Source organism: Chinchilla lanigera, unplaced genomic scaffold (assembly GCF_000276665.1).
Source record: "Chinchilla lanigera isolate Chin_1 unplaced genomic scaffold, ChiLan1.0 scaffold00055, whole genome shotgun sequence".
NCBI classification, from domain to species: domain Eukaryota; kingdom Metazoa; phylum Chordata; class Mammalia; order Rodentia; family Chinchillidae; genus Chinchilla; species Chinchilla lanigera.
Genome location: NW_004955456.1, coordinates 15,837,781 through 15,850,227, shown reverse-complemented (window position 1 = coordinate 15,850,227; position 12,447 = coordinate 15,837,781). Strand labels below are relative to the sequence as shown.

At 47.6% G+C, this 12,447-nt stretch overlaps 1 protein-coding gene across 1 annotated transcript in view; it reads left to right on the top strand.

Moving 5' to 3' along the window:
- The window catches only part of Col26a1 (collagen, type XXVI, alpha 1), a 148,008-nt gene that overhangs the window by 101,122 nt on the left and 34,439 nt on the right, over positions 1-12,447 (top strand). The gene's annotated exons all lie outside the window — the stretch shown is intronic.

The window sequence follows — 12,447 nt, the reverse complement described above, 5'->3', positions numbered from 1 at the left end:
TCTCAGCCCCACCAGCTTCCCTCCACCAAGAAGGAGCTGCAGGTCTAAAACACAAAGCTAAACATTCTCCTCCCTGTTTGAGACCCCTCAGTGGCTTCCCGCCCCCTTCTGGATGGGATCCAAACAGTTCAGTCTCCAAAGCATATGGTGTCTTTGTGTGGATTTGGAAAAGGTGCCCCTTCCCCGAGGCATGTGACTGCCATCTGCTGGAAAACTGTTGTAATACATGCACAAAGCTCTGACCCCTGTGATGTGATGGCACCCCCTAGAGTTGTTCACACATCCCCATGCCTGTCCCCAGCTGTCTCATGGCACACAGGATACTGACCACCTTCCTGCCTGCCATTCCCCTCTGCCCCTTGTACCCATTCCCATCTTATCTTCCAAGGGTCCAGGTCTGCTAGGTCCTCTCCAAGGACACCAGGACATGTTAAGCAGTGGCCTTGGAGACAGAATTCCAGCTCTGCCATACACCTACTATAAAACACCTTGCCCTCAGTTTCCCCATCTGTAAAACGAGGCTACTGGTCACTCTTTCTTCATTGGGTTATGGTGAGAATTACCCACGTTAATAGTTGGGAAGCATTTGATATAGGGCTTGACACATCCCAAGTGGTTGATTCCTGGTTTTCCATTATTATTATTTCTGGTCTCTGTTCTACCCACATTCTTTCTGCTGGGAACCTCCCATCCCATCCCACCTACCTCTTCTGTACTCGGTCCCCTTCTCATTCTAACTCAGGGTCACAAAGCCTTTCACAGCCAGGGCCAGGCAGGCACCCCTCTGGGCCACCTCATCTCCCCCAGTCCCTGGGCGCCCCTGAGGACTAGCTCCAGCAACCATCCTTGTCCCTCAGCTGTGCCTTGATGTGCCTGGACTGTAAGCTCCTTGCCAGCAGGGGTGAGGTTCTATCTGGGTCTGAATCTCCAGGTCCTGGCTCGATGCTGGACTCGGGGTAGGAACTTCACAGAGCTTGTCCTGAACATCTACCAACTTGTTTTAACACTGGTTTTAAACCAGGTAGCCATTATTTGGATTCTCAGTTCAAGATGGAAAAATAACTTAAATCTTCCTCGGTGAATGTCATTTATTTAGGTAGAATAATTGACAAGGGAAATAAAGGGGAAGGTAAATAATAACAATTACTAATTAGCACTTAACACATTAATTGACCACAGTGGTGAGTTTTTGCACCTTTCCTCACTGCAGTCTAGCATTGATAACAGCTGTCTAATTTATAAGCCCGCTTTACAAATGAGGACACCAGGGCCTCTGGAGTGGGGCAACTTGGCCGGGAAGGGGTGGACCGGGTGGTTTAGCCTGGTCCAATTAGCCCCTGCCCTGCGCTGGAGAAGAAGTAGGAAGACCTCTGGTCTCTGGGGGCTGCTGGCTCCTGCACCCAAGTCCTAGGACTGGGGAAGTAATGGGACAGAACACAATCTCAACTTGGAGCTGCAGGGGCACAGAAAGAAGAGGGAGAGGCTGGGGCTCTAGGAGGGGTTGTGGCCAGGACATTTTTGTCTTAGCATCGAGACTATCCCCTGTCCCTCTGAGAGCTGTTGAGGTGCACACCAGGAGACAGCAAGTGAAAGGGGCACCAGACTCGCAAGGCTTCTGAGCTGCCCCAAGTCCCAGCTGTGCCCCACCCCCCTGCTTCGTGGTCCTGGGAACGTCACCAGACAGGGTCAGAGGAAGTTGCCCAAAGAGGAGATGGGGACCTCAACTCACCCCAGATAGCTTCTTGCCTCCTTGCCACAGAAAGGCACCTCAAGGTGTCTCAGGCTGAGGCCCAGGCAGATTTACTAGGCGGAGTTAGAAAGTGAGAGAAAAGAGGGAAAGGACTTCAGCTTGAGGAGCTGAAGAAGGCTCAGCTCTGATGACTGGACTGGCCTGTTGATAGGACCAGGTTTTAAGGAGTTGGGGTAGGCTGGGGTTTGGCTGATCATTGTCTCAGTTCTGGCTTTGTAAGATGGCTCTGGAAGAAGTCCTTGTCACTTAATCTGGTCTCCATGAGATGACTGCTTCTGCTTGGAGAAGTTTCAGTTTTGTGGAGGCTCTGCTGGAACCCAAAGTGACCACAGGTTTGGGCAGTGACTGGAGGCTTTGGGCTCTCAGTGGTAGTAGATATCCCTCTCCATCTCTTATCTTGATGTTTCCAGTCCTGAAGGGGATGCGGTAGGTTATATAAATCTAACGCTATTCAGGCTTGTATTGCCAGTTTTTAGACAGATATTCTCTAAGTGACTAATATGCATATATGTAGAGCTGAGCAAGAATCTGACCCAAAGTTTAAAGATATTAAAGGAGATAGACACAAAATGAAGGCCAAGCATTGCTCCAATTTTAGTTACCTCTTAGGCATCTGTTACCTATTGGGCCCAAGTGAAGAATCTGTTTATTTTTCAACCAAAATCAGCTTTCAAGTCCCAGACTGCCTCAGAAGAAAACATAGATCATGCTTTTAATGAGTAACAGGTTAAGGGCTCAAAATTTGTTTGTCCTCTGTCCCTTTGGTGGTCTCTGATTGTGTCATAACCTCTCTGAGCAGCAGCTCCACCATGCTAATATATCTGTCTCCTCCCACATGCAGGCCCAAACAAGGCAGCTGGCTGGTGAGAAAAGTTTATAAAATTGGTTCATAAGAGAAGCCAAACCTAGGGAGCAGCCCTGCACAAAGCTTCTATGGGGAAGAAATTCTCTAATGAGCTGGCAGTGTCCTTTTAGGAAAAAAAAAAAGTATCCTTGAGACTGAAATGTTTACTTTTTCAACTAGAAGCAAGGCCATTTTAAACCGGAAGTGATGGCATTTAAAACAGGAAGTAACGGCATTTTAAACAGGAAGTGGTAGTGCTTCACAACAGATTCCTTTCCTACTAGAGAATGACTTTGTCTATCATCAGTGGTGCAGGGCCCAAGAAACAGAGAAAAAAACAGAGAGCTGTACTATGGTTCCCTCCTTATGCTGTTCAACTTGAGAAAAATGCTGGTGTGAGCTCTCCCTGAGGTGATCAGACACCTCAGATGGTATAGGCATCTGAGAAGGGATTGGGCTCAACCAAATGAACGGATACCCTGTGGTTTATACAGGCTGAGCATCCATAATCTGAAAAATTTGAAATCCAAAATACTCTGAGGATTAGGAATGGTCAAGTGGTAAAGTCTATGCAAATATCCCCAAACCTAAAACACTTGTGGTCCCTAGCATTTTATATAAAGAAGACTTAACCTATAATCGATTTTTCTGGTTGTTTTTAAAATAATTTTAAGGTAAAATTCACACAACATAAAAGAAACCATTTTAAAGTGAAAAATTCAGCAGCATTTAGTACAGTCACCATGTTGTACAATCAGCACTTTTTTCTGGTTCTAAAATATTTCCATCACTCCAAAGTAAAACCTCCTACTCATTAACCAGTTTCTCCCCATCTCAGCCTACCTTTGCCCCCCATCACCTCCTCACCAGTCTTTGGTAACTACCAGTCTACTTCTTTCTCTATGGATTTATCTATTCTGCATGTCAGGTATATAGCATCGCACAATGCATGATCCTTTGCATCTGGTTTCTTTCACTTAACATACTGCTTTGGAGGTTCATCCACATTGTAGCGTGTATCCATACTTCATTCCTGATGAGATTTACACAATTTGTTTCAACTTTCATCTGTTGATAGATATTTGGGTTTTCACCTTTTTGTTGAGTTACTGGAGTTCTTGTGAACAGTAAGCACATGTGTGCACATGGTTATTTTTTGTTTTCAGTTCCTTTGAGTACATGGATAGGAGTAGAATGACTGGATCATGTAATCATCTTGTGTTTAGCATTTCAAGGGACTTCCATAGTGTTTTCCACAGCAACTGCACCATTTTGCAGTCCCACTAGCAATGTATAACAAGAGTTCCAGTCTCCACATCCTCACCTAGTTATTTTCTGTTTTTAAAATTATATCCATTCTAGGCAGGTATGAGGTGACATCTCATTATGATTTTGACTTTTATTTGTGATGAATATCTTTACATGTGCTTGTTGGCCATTTGTGTATCTTTTTTAGAGAAATGTAAGTTCAAGTCTTTGGCTCCTTTTAAAATTGGGCCATTTGCCTTTTAGTCATTGAGTTATATGACATAACCTAGACGTAAAACTCTCATCAAACATATGATTTACAAGTATTTCCTCCCATTCTGTAGCTTGTCTTTTCTAAGAATTAATTGCCAAAATCAACATTGCAGAGATTAACCCCAGTGTTTTCTTTTAAGAGTTCTTAACTCATAATTATTTTGTTAATCCATTGTGATAACTTTCATGTATGGTGTGAGGTAAGGGTCCAGATTCATTCTTTTGCATATATATATCCAGCTGTTTCAATACCATTTGCTGAAGACTATTCTTTCCCCACTGAATGCTCTTGACAACTTGTCTAAAACCAGTTGGCCATAGAAACAGGATTCTAGTTTATTATTAAAGCCTGGGTTCTTAATCTGCCTCTGCCTCTTCCTAACATCCACTGTAAGAAGAGCCATTCCCTCCATGGGCCTCCATTTCTTACGGAAATAAAAAGCTTGGGTTTATTCGGTGCAGAGGCTCCATGTTCTGAGTTGTTGTTGCCACAGACAGGTCAGTTCTTACTTGGCTTTGCACCCTGGGGCAGGGATCATCCATTCCTTACCCACACTTCCTCCTGATCTCTCCGGCTTCTACAGAGCCCATGACTCTCTTTTCCCTTTTTTTCAGCTACTGGAAACCTTCAGGGGCTACAGAGCCTTCTGCAGCTAATTTTCCCAGACTTCCAACCTGTTGTTCTGGGGAGTGTGGGTGTCTTTCTATCTGCCTTCCTGTTTATTCCACAACTCTGAAAGAATTTACCCAATAAGTGAGAAATTTACCCAGTAAGTGGGAAATGAAATCCCGGAACTGGGCCTGAGTCTGTTCTGCTGCCAGAATTATGGTAACACTGGATGACGTGTTGGAAATAGTGTGGTCCTGAAGATACCAGAGAACACTGCAATTGTGCCCATTCTCCATCTACCTCCCCACAACAGTCATTGACTGTGATTTGTCCTGTTCCTTCTTTTATTTTCTTGAGGTATTGAGGATTGAACCCAGGACCCCCTCATTGAGCTATATCCCCAGCCCTTTTGTTATTTTGAGACAGGGTCTCCCTAAATGGCTAAGTTGCCCAGGCTTAGCTCAAACTTGCAGTCCTCCTGCCTCAGCCTCCTGGTATGATCAAGGGAGAAAACACATTTGCAAGGTGTGAGTGAGTGCTCACAATGAGCCAGGCTCTCTGTGGAGGTGAGGATGGGGGATTCTCCTGCCATTCTACCCCTGTCATTCTCCTCAGAGTCATTGGAGGGCAGTAAGGGGCCCCCGTGTGACAGGCTTAAACATTACCTTGTTGTGTGGACCACACAGCACAGGCTCCCTTGCTGCTGAAGTAGCTCTGCTGGGGAGGACTGAGGATGTCATAGCCTTCTTTTGAGGACATCCCTGGAGAAACTCAGTTCTTTGCGTCCATTTTGTCTGGAAGTTTCTCTCCTAGAGACGTGCCGATTCTTTGCCTCACCATCTCAAAAGCCTCCATTTGTATCTGCTGATTGACACTTGGGGAGACGCAATTCTCTCCATCTTCCTGCCTGCTCAAGGGGGCCGGTCTCCAGGACACCGCTGGCTGGACATGAGTGCTAGGTCGGGGGAATTGTGGAGCTTGCCTGGGAGCCTGACCTGGTCTTCCCACCTTTTAGTTGTGTGACTTTGGGCAAATAACTCCACTTCTGGGCCTCAGTTTTTTCATTTGCCAAAGGAGGATTTGAATTGTGTAATCTAACAAATGGTCTTAACATTGAGGGATCATGAGCTCCCTTTCTCTCAGAATCAGACAAAATTGTGGACCGTCTCTCCTAACAGGGCCATGTATAAAGGATCTTGCTTACAGGGACCCTCAGGGGGCTCCCCGATCTCTCATTCAACTGAATCTTAGGCTTTTCAGCTCAGACAGTAGAATGAGGAGCTACACCTTCTCCTTGGCAGGGGTTGCTTTTCAATATTCCAGGTACTTGCTCACCCACCAGAGCGGCCTGGCCCTTTCCCAGCTGGGGAAGAAACCAGGAGGTGGACCGCAGAAAGAGCTCAGCTGGCTTCTGACTTCCAGCTGACCATAAGTAAAGCCCAGCATCTCTCTGGTCCACTTGGGAAATGGGGCTGACTTAAGACCCTGAGGTGGGGATGCAGTAGCCCAGGGATCTTGGGTCTTCTTTTGCTGTAAGGGGACAAATGCTTCCTTTGCCACTTTCCACAAGTGGAGCTCGTGTCTGCTGTTGCAGCTGGGACTGAGTCACTGAAATTCTTTCATGATCCATCTTCTGGCCCTCACCCCTGTTTTCTTTGGACATCTGAAGCAGCATCCTAAATTTCCTGGGCCTAATTTTAGTCACCGGGAATTGCAGCCAGATGATGTCAGACTGAATATGAGATGACACTGGTCTTCCCGAGCTGGACTCTGTCTCCAGCTCCCTGCAGCTGCCCGGTCCCAAGGGTCAGGTGTGAGCCTGGGAGACGTCACTGTCATCTACCCAGGGCCGAAAAATGCCTTCGTCATTCAATGTTGCCTACATGTAGAGCTGGAGAAGGGCTCCCAGAGGCAGGGGCAGGTCTCACGCATCAGCAAGTTGTCCCCGCCACTAGGTGCAAAGACCTACTGCGTGTCCCAAAGATACAGGGGAGCCACTTGCCTGTGGGTGTGGGGCCTGTCCACCCCGTACTCAGCTAGGACAACTTCCAACAACCAAATCTGATCGCATCACCAGGGGACGGACCCAGGTGCGTGGACCAGCCTGACCCCTGTCTTTCCCACCCTCTGGCCCCCAAGCTCTGCAGCTGTTGGGACTGTAAGAGCCCCAGCTGGGACCTCATCAGCTCCAGTGAGCTGAACACAGCCTTCCTGGGGTGGAAGTGTCTCCTATCATCAGATCATAAAGCTTGGAGTGCTCAGAACACTGGGGTTCCCTGAATCCCTGCATCAACCAGCTTTCAGGAGATCTTCAGGGGTCTGTGATCCACAGAGGTGGCTGGTCTAGGGAACAGGTGAAGGAGAGCAGTATGGTTTAGAGAAGGAGCACTTGAAAGGGAGTCAAACCAGCCAGATTGGCGGCCTGGCTATGCCATGCTCCAGTTTGGACTCGTAGCCACCCCCATCTCCTGTCTGAGACTCCAGTTCCTCGTCTTTAACCAAGGTGAGAAGTTGCCTCTCTTTTTTCAAGAGACAGTAAAGGGTGCTTTGGAATGTGGTATGGTGGCACACACCTGTATCCTCAGTGTTCTGGGAGGCTGAAGCAGGAGGATCACAAGTTCAAATCCAGCCTGGATAACGTACCAACTTAATGAGGCCAGTGTCAAAATTTTAAAAAATGGCTGAGGAATGTAGCTCAGTGCAAAGGCCCTGGATTCAATCCCCAGCACTGAAAAACAAAACAAAATATAACAACAAAAAAAATTGGCGACCTCTTTGCATTTGCAGCTGGCCTGCATCCTGCATCCTTTGATCGGGTCAGAGCCTCTGCATCTTCTTCCAGAAGTGGGACTGTGGCTTCTTATAGACCAGTGGTGCTAAACATGGCAAGAGCCCAGCTCTGCTGGGAGTTCCAAGGGGAAGTGGCCTCCTCACAGTCCCCAGGGACTCCCAACCTGCCAATACTGCCCTGGTCCTTTGAAGTCATGTTTTGGCTGTGACTGGGATACAAGGAGGACAATGTGCAGACAACACATGAATACATGCACAGCACAGCCCCTGTCATGCATGCACACACAAGCATGTGTAGGACAAGGCCTCCAAAAAGGTGATTCAGTCACACATGCATGCTCAGACACACACACACACACACACACACACACACACACACACAGAAGCGCAGCTGCCATGGGCCTCTGTACTTCTGTTCTTCCCTTCTCAAGGCTTCTGGAAGCGGCTTCTGCTCAGGGTGGGGTGGCCTGGCGTAGAAAGAGCCCTGGAGCTGAGCTAGCAGAAGCATCATCGTCCTGTCTCACTGTTGTGTGTACCAACCCCTCTCTGGGCCCAGTTTTCCTGACTCTGAAATTAGGATACTCAGATGTAGTAGGCATTAGCTTATAATCCCAGCAGTGTGGGAGGCTGAGGCAGGAGGATCACAGGTTTGAGTTCAGCCTGGGCAGCTTAGTGATTTATCGAGACTGTGTTTCAAGATATAAAATAAAAAGGACTAGGGAGTGTAGCTCAGTGCAAAGGCCCTGGGTTCAATTCCTAGTATCACAAAAAGAGAAAAGCAAAGAAACCTGAGCACCTCACTGTTTGCTCTAGAGTTCCCATCCGAGTCCAAGTTTATGTCAGGCAGCTGCGCGGGCAGGGGCTTCCCTTCGTGAAGCCATGACTGGGGAAAGCAAAGCCACTTAGTGGGCAGTGCCCAAGGCAGGACAGTGGCTCATTTTGGAGCTGGGACCCCCCAGTGCTCAGCAGGGGCTATGAGTTCAATTTCTCCTGCAGATCTGAGTGCCAAGGGTGAGGCCAGCCCAAGCAGCCAGGAGCTGGGTCCTGTGAAAACCTTCAGGAAAGGAACCTGTGAGACCTGCCCCAGGTCAGAGGCAGCCAGGCATGGCCAGACTCTGGAGCTACACGTGGACATGTATGTCCTCTGTCCTGGGACATGAGATGGTACCCTGCATCTGGCCAGCATGGTTGGTAGTTGTCTTAGCCCCTTTTCTGTTCCTACGACTGAATACCACATGCTAGGTAATTTATAAAGAAAAGAGGTTTGTTTGTTTGTTTATATATTTGTTTCGGTACCAATGGTTGAACCCAGGGCTTTCAGCACTGAGTCATAACCCTAGCCCCCTCCTTTTTTTTTAACCCATTATGATTTATTCTGTACAATACTTCATTAGAGAGTTCAATGATTTGCACTCAGAAGTCATATAGCCAAGAGGCAACCAAGTGTGTTACAAAGAATTGGTCTGAAATCTTTGCACTGAAGGCCATAGAGTCTCTTGCTTCAGGGAAATAAGAACAAAAATAAACAAAAAGAACAAGTAGATCCCTGGGCTCCAGAAATCTTCATAGAAAAAAACATCAACAGTTAGTGAAATTGTAGATGTTAACATATCACAGAAAACAGATCTTGTGCAAAATATTAAAATTAACAGCCAGGACTTCTTTTGTATAGATAGTTTTTATTATAAACGGTAAAATATATGTGATGTCTCAACTATAAACCTTTCATGTGGAAAGGGTATCTAACGTGAATTGTTTCAATATTATGCAGCAAAAAAGTTTTAAGAACCTCACAATGGAAACAATCCAACACTGACAAACTCTAGTGATCAAAGACTCTCTTAGTTAATGTAAAACAAGGACAATTCATAATTATAGGGAAAATGTCCTAGCTGTGGGTATTATGAGACAAGCCAACTTTCCAGACCAAAAGGCACTCACAGCTAGGGATGAAACACACTCCAAACCGAGCCAGGAAGTTGGGCCGGTTCCTTACAACAGTGGTTACCTACTGCTCAGTGGCCCAAGAACAGAGGAAGCATCGGGCAGGAAGCACCTCCTTTGCTCTCCCTCCCAGGTGTTGGCATGTACCGCCCACCCTCATTACTGCTTTGGTCAAGCAAGTGGAAAGCAGATCTGCTCCGGCTCAGAGCTGCCACCTCCTCATGCAAAGCTGCCGAGTGGATGATCCAGACCAGGTATTTTTCCTGAGGGCCACCTCCCCCACGTTTCCCCGAGGACACCATGACCACACCCCTCCAGACTGCTTCCTGAAATGCTCTGATCAGGATGGACTCTAACAGATCCCATGCAGCTTCGCTTGGCTGACTTCTGAGCCCTCTGACAAGGCAAGAGGCCCTCATGGACCTCCACTGCTGGACTTGTTAGAGGAGCGTGAGGGAGTGTTCAGGGAATAAGTCTTCTTCACTCCACAACCGCTGAGCTACCTCGGTGTGATGCTGGGCGTCACCAGCCCTATTCTTGTGCATGGATTTCCCCTATTTTGGAGGATTTAAAAATTTTATTTTCTTAAATAGCAGGTATACTACCCCACCCTCAATAAAATAAAGTAAAATAAAATACATACTATACACTGGGGAAGACAAATAGGGCAGCATTTCTACAAGAAAAATAGGCTTGAGGAGTACGCCACTGGAAATGCTTGCATGACCAGTCTCACTGAGCGTGCTCGGGGGTGAAAGTTTAGCACCACTTTTTTTGCTTTTTAAAAAATCTTTAGAAATCAAACACAACTTTTAACATAGAACACGTGAACAGTAATGAGTGTAACCTTATGTATCAACACTGTTGTACAAATTGGAGTGGGTGGCTTACTCCAGAGCTGACCACCCTGACAACCCATGGCACCTAAGGGTAACTGTTGTCATATCTGTAGCAAGATATTTATCATCCTCAGCAGCAGGACATCATGGGATGACCCCTTCACCTTCACTGACACTACAAAGGGACTGTGGCAGGTCATGGGAACCCAGCATGGCAATGAGGGGGCATAGCCTGGGCACCCTGATGTCACCCAAGTCTTCCCACATACCCCAGGTCCTGCCAGCAGCATGATGAAGCTGCTCCCCCGACCAACCCTACCAGGAACTGGAGGGCAGTGCCTTCTTACACTGTACCCTACTCCCCCTCCCCACTTCCTGGAAGAAAGCTCCAAAGATCTTTAAACTTGAATCTACGCCCATTTTGGAAAGCCACACCAACAACCCATAAACTAAAAAATAAAGTAAATCAACACACGTGTTCACTGGGTTGACACCCGATCCACTTCTAGGGTTCTGCAGGCATGTTGTGGAGACCCAGTGTACTGTCCCGGGACCCTTTCTTCAGCTGGCCATCTCTCCCTGCGTCACTAGCATCAGTGTCTCTGAGACAGTGCTTGCAAAGCCTCTGCCAAGTCCCCCAGTTCTACCTTTGCTACCACATGTGTGAAGAAGAGTCAAGGGAGAAAATGATGGGCAAATGATGGGAAGGGAAATGTCATGTGGAAGTTTAAACGACCCAGAAAAAAAGGACCAATTCAGAGCTATGCCCCGGTGGGGTTAAAACTCCCAGCATGGCAGGCAAGATAAAGACTTACCTTGTATTTAACTAATCGGCTTTGCGCCAGAGTCTTCTAAGGGACAGAAACATCACCAGTCTTCCTACTTTAGGCAAGCTAGATAAATGAACTTGCCTGCTTAAAGGTCCCTCAGGATGTTTGCCTGAAAAGACAACCAGCTCAGAGGTCCCAGATTCTCTATGACAACGAGCCCGACCCAACGGGCTGTTTGCCCATCTGCGCTTCTGAGAACCAAGATCCGGCTATGCAGGCACTGCTACCAGGGAGGGGTGAGGCAGCCGGCTGGTGAGGAAGAGGCCTCTCCCTTCACACCTCCCACAGTGGTGACACCAGGCCTCCCATGGGCATCTGCACTCCATTCCTCAGCAGGCCCCACTGGAGCTCCACGGAACACCAGGAGACTTGATGCGGGAAGAGTGCCGGATGATCCACCCGTGAGTGGGGTGAGACTTTCTAACCTTCGCGGCTCACTGAGCGATGAGATCTGCAGTGCCATCCGCAGGCTTCCGATCTTGGTGCGGGTCTCTGTCCAGGGTCCTCAGAGGACTCATGGTGCCCACTCTGAACCCTAACATGGTGTCCACTTATGAAGCATGGAGGTTATGATCCACTCTTGCTATGCAATAAACTGGAAGTTTAAAAAAAGGCGTTTAAAACAACCTAAAAATGTTTCTTGTTGCTCTCCGTTGCCCAGACTGCCAGGGGAATACACCTATTTGATCTGGGAGGCTGTGGGTGGTGTGGGGTAAACCTCGGTGGATCATCAACTCTAACTCCAGTGTGTGGCCAGCACGCATGTGGCAAATCACCGGAGCAAAGTCTTCAGCACTGTTACGGTTTGGGGGACATTTTTGCAAGGGAGAACAATATAATACAGGACACATATTTTATAAGATTATTTGTTTATTTATTTATTTTTGTACCAGGAATCAAACTCAGGACCTTGTGCTTGCCGGGCAGGAGCTTGTGCCACTGAGCTATATCCCCGGCCCTATTATTTATAACAGTCACCCAATGGATGATACACCAAGAGTGCAGGACATCTGTCCACACACTGAGACTAAGGAATCCAGCCGAGGGCCTGGATCCCTCGGAAATGTCCTGCATGAGTCCAACTGAAGACCTAGAGCTCATAACAATGCCTCCCACGAGTCCACCTGGAGGCCTAGAGCCCATAACAATATCTCATGCAGGCCTGTTTCACGGATCTGTGCTGGGAAGGCCCAAAGGTCAGTGGTGGAAGCTAGGAAGTCTGTGTCAGTGCAATAAAGGAGCTGTGCTAGCAGGCTGAGGGATCTGCACTGGAGATGGAAAGTGATGCTCAAAAGAACCAGAGCTCCCTCAAAGGGTAC